The sequence below is a fragment of the Stegodyphus dumicola genome, chromosome 5 (genome assembly GCF_044657685.1).
Source record: "Stegodyphus dumicola isolate Sdum_Otavi_A_Nest chromosome 5, ASM4465768v1".
NCBI lineage: Eukaryota > Metazoa > Arthropoda > Arachnida > Araneae > Eresidae > Stegodyphus > Stegodyphus dumicola.
The window spans coordinates 211,104,882-211,114,506 of NC_140772.1; positions in this window are offsets into that span (position 1 = coordinate 211,104,882).

Genomic DNA, 9,625 nt, shown 5'->3' on the forward strand with positions numbered 1-9,625 from the left:
TCTATTGACTGATCGTGTATTGAAGAAACTTAGAACAACGTGGGCAACATGTGGTCTCGCATTGTTCTATTAAGAGATGTTGTGATGAATATAGGGAAGACATGACGAATCCTCTGTCTTAAAATCGTCAGTATTGTGCCGGTGATTGGTTAAAGTAAAATACCGAATGTACTGACTGGAGGTAAAAAGAATGTGCACTCTGTAGTAACCACAGCATCAATCCAGGAAATGGGTCGTTTGGAAGATAGACAGGCTTCAAATATTTGGTCTGGTCGGTGTCTCTGCGCACAGATACGGGTATCGCGATGCTGCTATCAAATCGAGATTTGTCAAAAAGGGGGAAACGTTGACGTGACACCAGTAATGTGTCCATATGCTTTTGGAAGAAGCTGAATGCACCACTGCAAAGATTGATTCCTGTGCTGCACTGTTAAGGGAAGATGAAACAATGATTATCTTGGTGGCAATCCTTAGTGTTGCAGACATAATCGCACCTTGCGTGCGGATTCTTAGTACTATGCAACGTACCTAATTTGCTACCTTATCATATATATGATGTGGCGATAAGAACTCTAACAAGATATCTGTTGTTTCAGGCACTGATGAGTAGGAAATCATTGAGATCTCGCACAGCTCTCTACGTATTCCTCCTGGACTGCAAATTTTCATAGAAGTTACTGGATCTTGACCAACCGTAGCAGAAAAGGATCTGCAATAACACACAACCCCGCTAGATTACGGTTCTTCGGCGACTTAACTCTGAGATGTGAATCTCTCTCTCTCTTTCTTTAAATATTTCTGCAACAACACGCAGCCCTGATTGATTACGATTCTCCTGCGGTTGAAATCTGAGATACGAGTTCTTTACCCTTATAAGTATATAACATCATCTTCAGCTACAAGACACAAAATTCTATGTAGACATGCAATTTCAAAATGGAAAATTCGCGTTTCAGTCTACTTTTTTTATATTGCTTCGAAGTATCCTTATTCTTGACAGCTATGTGGGCATCCCGTGAAATGCTAATCATTTGTATATACCGACATATTTTGCTTTTTGTGCAAATTTTTGGTTTGTTGTGTATACCCTTCATAGTACAGCAATTTAATGACAATCCATATAAACATATATCTACTTAAATGTTTGGATATTCAAAGTCAACAAGAATCTACAATAATCGTGATTTGGTGTGTTTTTTAACTCACATGTGCATATAGTTGAAATCAGAATAGTATTTTAGACCACAATGTAATAAAAATCTGATGTGTACACAACATGTCTTCCTTGTACGGAATATTAAATTATACGCATTTTTTCTTGCATTTCATTTAAACTTATTGGATTGAATTAAATCTACTTCGCCGACAGCGCATAAACCACAACAGAATAAATGCATTCTTTAAAATTCACTCTAGTATTTGTTTACCATAGCGACACTCTGTCGCTAGTTTCACTTAACAATATTATATTTCGTTCATATTTTAACCCATAATGCACAAAATTTATATCATTTAAAGAATAGAATTATCTAATCGTTGCCACATTTTCTATTCAAATACTATAATAAAGCTAGAATGATGTATAAAAAAATTAAGCAAACAAAACTAAAAAGAAACAGTTTTTCACAGACGATTGAGTATTTCTCATTCAATTAATTCAGTTCTCACTTCGCGAGAAGGCAAGAATACATAAAAACTCAAAATATCTATATTAAAAATTACGAAGAAATCTTAAACACTTATTTCCTTGAAAAAAATTCCAGAAAGGATTTAGCATGATTTAATTGGCAATAATAAATGAAGGCGTTATCTTTGTTGTTGCGAAGCTAAGTTTCTCTAGATTGGCAACAAATCCACTAGTCTGCTGTTTCAAATGTAAACAATCAATGGCCGCCATCAAAAACATTATTAGGCTTAGCAGCACTTAAACAACTTTAAAATTGTTGATAATTCTAAAAATATTGCACATAGATTTACTAAAGGCATAAAAACCTTAACCGGAAGGTAAAAACAACATAATTCAATCATTTTTAAAGCAAAAAATGTACAATTTACAAACATATACGAGTAAAGAAACTGAGATCAATGAGCCGGGTAACAGAGTGGATATATATATAAATATATTTATATACGTTTGGTGCGGCCGATTGCAACCATAATACGAGGTGCACATCTACATGTTATAGCAGTTCTATATATAAAATTTCAACGTTCTGAGGCTACTCGTTTTTGAGTTATGCGAGATACGTACGTTCATATGTACGTACGTACACAGACGCCACGAAAAATTCTCTTCAGTATTAATATTAAAGGAGTTTTATAATTTTTTTGGAGGAAACGAGTCTTTATTCTGTCCTTACGTACAGATATCACGCAAAAACATCGTTAAATTGTATTCGATAGCGGTCAAAATGGATATTTTCGTTGAAATATGCTGCCTGAAACTTTTCGAGATTACAATACTTCCTTTTTACTTCGTACAAGGAAGTAACTAGAGGTCTAATTTAGAATAAAAAAAATTAGGATGTAGATTGAGGACTGAAATCATCTGCTTGTAAAATTTAATTGAAAGAAGAGTACCATTTTTGAATTGTGGCACAAAAAAGTTTTTCATATCGAAAAGGAGGAAGTGGAAACACTTTTATGCAATGGATGTCACTCTGACTAGTTCTATTGTTTGATAGATGTCGGAGCAACGACTACTCCCAAAGTAGTCTTTTTCCTAATATGTTCATATTCAAGTCTAAAATAGAATAAATTAATAGGAAATCGGACAAGGTACTGTAACGAGATACGGGCTAAAAGGCATTAATGCATCTTTTCTTAAATTGAATTAATACTAGAAATATTCATAAAATTATCAGTTGGCTGTACAAATTAAATATTTTGAAAATTATATCAGTTAGATGTATTTTCAAAAAATAAAATAAAGTACGGATCACAAAGCAGTACATTTATTGGTTTTTAATTTCTCAGGCTGATTAAGTAAATACAGTTATAATTTGATAGTTTAGTTTAACATATTAAGTGTGGTACAACTGAAACAAAACCAGATTATGTACATCGCTGATGATTACTCAACTCAGTAGCAACTCATCTCACTGCAATATTCAATCAGTTATCACTCAGTTTAGTAGCAATTCAACTCACTACGCTACTCAATGAGTAATGATCACTCAGTTCAATAGCAAATCAACTGACTATACTACTCAATGAGTAATGATCATTCATTTCAGTAGCAAAGCAACTCACTATACTACTCAATGAGTAATGATCACTCAGTTCAGTAGCAATTCAACTCACTACACTTAATCAGTAACGATAACTCAACATAATAAGCAGTGCAGTGAGCAATGTTTAATTCTATAGGACAAGAATTTATGTGCTGAGGGAGAATAATAACAATTTTCGAGATTTCAGAAAAAGAAATTGCCATTATTTTTATATGAAACTATTTTATTTGCGTGATTTTCTGCGAAAACTGCATAGCTTATTCATTGAAGGATAGTAATATTATTGTAGCTATCCTTTTCATTTTGCTTTTCTAAACATTCCTATATGTGTTACAAATTATAGCAATTCCAAATTGAGCCTAAGAACATGCAAAGAAAGAATAAAAATAAAGAGAATGAACACATTTTTAAAACTTCTTCTTAAATTTATATTTTTCAGGAATAAAGTGACTTCTTCGAAAATGACAGTGAAATTTTTTATTTCTTTTTAAACAAAAAAAATTATTTTTCTGCATCTATATATGCAGCAATAATTAAAAGCAAAATTGCTATTTGATTGTTCAATACTTTTGAGTGACCAAAAATATAATAGCGTAAAAATTGCAATAAATTGAGCCTAAGAACATGCAAAGAAAGAATAAAAATAAAGAGAATGAACACATTTTTAAAACTTCTTCTTAAATTTATATTTTTCAGGAATAAAGTGACATCTTCGAAAATGACAGTGAAATTTTTTATTTCTTTTTAAACAAAAAAAAAATTATTTTCCTGCATCTATATATGCAGCAATAATTAAAAGCAAAATTGCTATTTGATTGTTCAATACTTTTGAGTGACCAAAAAATATAATAGCGTAAAAATTTCAGTGCATGTTTTGCAGTTCACTATTTAAAGGTTACAGAAGAAGATCAAATATCCAATTAAGTAGCAAACTATTATGTCGTTCTGAAGGAAATTCTTTAATATTCCAAAATTTGCTATATTTTAAAAGACGTATTAAAAATGAATACATTATAACAATGAAGAGTCTCTGAATATGAGATACCCAAAATTATAAGAAGAATGTAATAAGTTAATTAGCTACCATAGTTTACAATTAAAAATTTTGTAAGGTTATAAGGTATTTTTCTCGCCTTCTTAGCATGCCTTCATAATGTAGTGGTCAGCACGTTACCAAGGCATGCTAAGAAGGCATGCCGGCTACGAAGGCATGCCGTGGTTTGATTTTCGACGAGGGCATTGCTCATTTTTCATCTCTCCTGCTTCCTATTTGCCTAACAGTCTCTACAAGGTTACTATTATTTTGCATAACTTTATGATTATTATAAGTAACTTTATGATTACTTGCAAGTTCATTTATGATTTAGATCTTTGCTGTTAATGCTTTTTTCCGTTTCTCTACAAGAATGCAAATTTTGTTGAGATTATTTAAGTCGAAATTTCTGGATCGTAAAACAGAGCATGTTTCTGCCTGTATAAGCCACGTTGCTAGGCTTCTGTTGCTGTGATAAGATTCTTATTTTCGGTGTTGCATTACAGCTGCCGATATTTAAATTGCTACGCCGGTGAGAAATATGTGCCAACTTCGCGTTAGCAGTCTTTGGTTACTATGTTTTAATTTGAATCTGATGTTCCTTTAAGTTATATTATCATTAGCGGTTGGTTGATTCTGTTGTGCTTGAGATATGTATTTATGTTCAGGCTCTGATTTGATAACAAGTTCTGTTTTTAAAGCTTTTTAAGACTTTGCAATTCTTTTCAGACACAGCGATAAAGATTATGCATTTTTGGATAAGACTACTAATCATCATTTGAATTCCTACCTGCAGCTGATACAGAAAAGCAATCAATGCTTATCTTAGCCAGTAATCATTATACGTTTGGATAATTTTTAAGATCCATACATATTTGGGTGTAAAATAATATAAAATCAAACGTCTCACAAGAGTCAAAATACAAGTTCTGCGTTTCAACCGGAGTAATTGAACCCGGGTTGGAACAACATTAGACGTGTTACGTCTTTCGAATTACTGTGTACGCTCCGCACTCGAAAGCGCGACTTAAATTATATATTAGATTTATATACAGCACTGTTCTAACATAGGTATTTTGATACAAAATCGGACTTTTCTGAAATGGCATACCAATTTGTTTTCCCCATATTGATTCTACAACTCAAATTATGTCTAGATATTAAATATTATAAAGTTTGGTGAGAAATTTACTGAAAAATTTAAAAATTTATTTAGCTTCTTTTTTCTCCGTCCGCGTCACTTGGCGAAATTAATAATTTATGGTAACTTATTTTCCATTTCCTTTCATTGCGCACGAGAGGAAAAAGAGGTGTATCGTTCATTCTTTCAAATAATTTTAACAAAGAAAACCAAACTTTATATAAATTCAATAACTTAATTAGAAGCTTTTGGATGCCAAAATAAGTTTTTACGTGAAATGTTTGAAGGAAAGGAATGAAAATTATAAAATACGTGTTATAAATATTAAAACTGATTTATTAATTTTTATTAATACTCAGGTTATTTTCTGGTTTGTCATGTAATCGGTGTCTTTGCCCTTTTCATTTTCTTCTTCTCTTTTCTCTTTTTTTTTAATGCATCATGGAGGATTAATTCATAATAAAGTATTGTTTAGATCTTGGTTATCAGTCTTATGTGTCACAAAGGACTTGTTGTTCAGTGAAGTGGGATTTACCATCATTACTTTTTATGCTTATTTGCATTAAAAATAATACAAGTTCTAATTAATCTTCCGAGTCAGCTTGAAAATTAGACGGAGAAAGTTTTATTAAAGAACAGAAAAAAAGGTCAAAATGTTTTCGCTTCATGAAAATGAATTACGTTATGCAGAAAAGGAAAACTGCAGTATTAAGGGCTTCGTTTTTAAATTTTTTTTATTGGCCGACATCAATTTCTTTATGACTATACAGGAAGTAGATTTTATTCTATTTACCTGCTATGTTTCGAAAGACAAAAAATTTCGAAAGACATCATTTAGACATAAGCTAAGTTTTTATTATCGTCAATATGAGAAATGCGGTATTATGTGGAATAGCTAGGCCTTCAGCACAGTCCTGTGTTTCAAATCTAGTCCCTTATACAATCCCCGAGTTTCGAACATTGTCGATAGTATATACACAAATGAAATCAACAAATGGGTTTCGCAAGCAAACAAACGGGAAATGCTTTATTCGAAAACAAAATCAATTCATTTCACTTGATATTTCACATCTGCATATAACAAAAATAAAATATAATTTATTGTTTAGTAGTTTATAACTATTAGTGTAGTTACAAACTATTAAACAATCACAATTTATTTTTCTTCTAAATCAGAATTTCTGAGGGGTCGCGGGACCTGCAGCAGGGGGTCATCAAAAATTTTAGCAGTTTTGATATTTCTTTTACTTATTATAATAATTTTATAATTACAAATATTTTTACCCAATGTATCTGAAAATAGATAAAGTTAAAACAATACAGACAAAGAAAAAATGACAGCTTTTCGACGCTTTCTTTTTATAATATAAACGTTCATTTTATTTGCTTTGTACGTGACGCTGTCATTTCGTCTGTTATTACCCTAGAATTACCCTAGAAACATTTGAATGTGATTGTAATGGTTTACTAATTAGTAGTTGGTATGTAATTCATTAATAAAAACCTTTATATCAAATTGGAAAATAAACACATCAATATGAAATTTAAACTGTTGAAATTCTTGTTAAAGCATTCACATCAGGTGGTTCGCGCATGCGCGTAGCCTCAAAAAACCAGAACTTTTTATAAAGCTAGTAATGGACGATGGAGGGAAAGATGCAACACAAACTTCTCTTCTGTATGTTGCGCATACAATTAGTAATGTGCTATGAATTTAAAATATGTTGTTATTATAGAAGTGCTCCTTTTTGGATCAGTAGCACTTTAACGAGAAGCTGGTCTTCAATTAATAAAACATTCCCGATTTCTTTGTATTAGAAGATTTTACCTTTATTCTTAGAAATGTTAGCCACTGATAATATTTATTCTTAATGTTTTCATCATAAACGGTACTTCTTTGTTAGAGCCGCGCAGAGGGATGAATCGCCAGTCAACCAAAATATGTCCCCAAAATTTGGCTGCGTGTTCTTCTTATACCTCTTGATACCTTATATCACGTGACTTCTTACACCTTATACGTCGTGATACCTTATATCACGTGACTTCTTATGCCTTATACCTCATTAACCGCATATTAACACCGGTTGCGTGCTCTTATACCTCGCACGTAATGGTACTTCATTAGTACCGTGTTGCATTTTTGCTCTCGCTGCGTTATTCTTACATTATTCATTTTTGATGACGCTTTCGAATTCGCATTGGATATTTGAAAATTTTTTTCATTGCTTTCTTACGTGAAGATCACGTGATCAATCACAAGTAATGGGATGTACGCCACATCATGTTTTCAAGAAAGTCCTCTTTTACCTGACAAAGGAGTATACGAAAATGGCCACAACACGATACTTTATGCTAACGACAAAAGCATTTGAAAGTGCAAAATTAAAAACTGAAAAGAAGAAAGGCCTCCGAGTTGAAAATTGCGGTTCTAGAATATCGTTCGTCACTGCTAATAGATTTGTGTATTCTTTGGCAGAGGAACTGACGTCCATGAAATGGGGTAACATACAGCTTAATATGTGTGAAAGTGTTGCATTTGACTGGAACAATTACATGCGAAATAGTAATAACAATAATGTTGTATCATAAATTATAATACGATGTTTAGCTTATGACAGCTTCTCCTGACGCATGCGCCGTTCTCGTTTATTCGCGCGGTGATGAATGATGACGTAACTGTTTATTACGTATGTATGTATATGTATATCTTTCTTACTTTTTCGCCCTTTTTTGGCGCTATACCAATTAACCATATGGTAAAGGGGTGGTGCCCACGTCCTCCGTCGCATGTCGCATGTTGCATGTAGGCATATTGGCCTGAAGGAGCACGGATTTTCTGCATCTTTATTCTTTTTTAAGAAGAGGACGACTTGTCCCTCTTTAAAAGAGGGACCTTCTATCCAATATGCCTTCTATCCTCCCTAGGGAAGATATATGAGAAGTTAATAGTCAATAGACTCAGATTTCACCTTTATCGCAGCCGCTATCTCAGTAATAGACAATTCGGCTTTAGAGTTGGACAATCCACCACTCATGCTCTGCACGCTATCTTGGAGGAAATACAAAGGAATAGATCAGGCAACCTGCACACCGCCTTCATCTCGCTCGACCTCCAGAGTGCCTTTGATACACTCTGGTGGCCAGCAATCAAGCAGGCACTCAGGAAAGCGCAATGCCCCATCAATCTCTACAGCGTCCTCTGCCACTACCTGCAGGACAGAAGTCTACTAATAACTCATAACAATTTAACAATACTAAACACCAAGAAAGAGGCTGTCCGCAAGGCTCGTGTGCGGGACCGATTCTTTGGACGATTACTTTCAACGCCATCCTGGAGGCCATATGGCCAAGACATACGTCCATCGTCGCCTACGCTGACGATGCCGCATTGTTAGTACAAGGAAGAACCCGCGACGAGCTTGAGAAGAATGGCACTGAGTCTTGTGCATTCTTTGCAGAACTCTGCGGCAAACTTAAACTTCAACTATCTGCTGAAAAGTCCTGTGCCCTGATCATACCGAAGCAAAGAGCCAACCTGAGACGCAAACCATGCATCAAGTTAATGCAGAGGAACATTAAAATTAATAACACCTTGAAGTACCTTGGCCTTCTGTGGGACAACAAATTAAAATGGATCCCCACCTCCAAAGTATTAAAGAGCGAACTTCCGAAATAGCAAGAAAAGCCCGCCTATTTCAGGGGCAAAACTGGGGTCAAAATCCCCACATACAGAAAATTATTTATCTCACAGTCTCAGAGAAAATAGCCCTTTACGTTTCAGCAATATGGGCCAATCCGATGAGTGGTAGAAAAGTCAAACAGCTGGGAATTATACAACGACCTTACGCCTTACTCTTGTGTAAGGCCTACAGAACAACGGCCACTAGTGCAGCAGTGGTATTATCTGGTCTAATGCCACTGCACATACGCGCAGAAACTGAAGCTGCTTACGCTACTGTTATCCATTTAAAGAAGGAAGCTACCTTCTGCGGAAACACTTATAGTCCAGTTCAGTATGAGCATCCAAGGAATACCCTGGAGACGCACCCTGCGCACAAGGGAAGAAATATAAGGATTCACGTCAGCACAAGTGGCGAGCAAATTACAATACAGGATCCACGGTACCCAATGCAATACTATACAGATGGATCCAAGCTCGACGAGGGTACAGGTAGTGTCTTCGTCCTGTACCACGGAGCATGCAAGGAAATCGAGTGG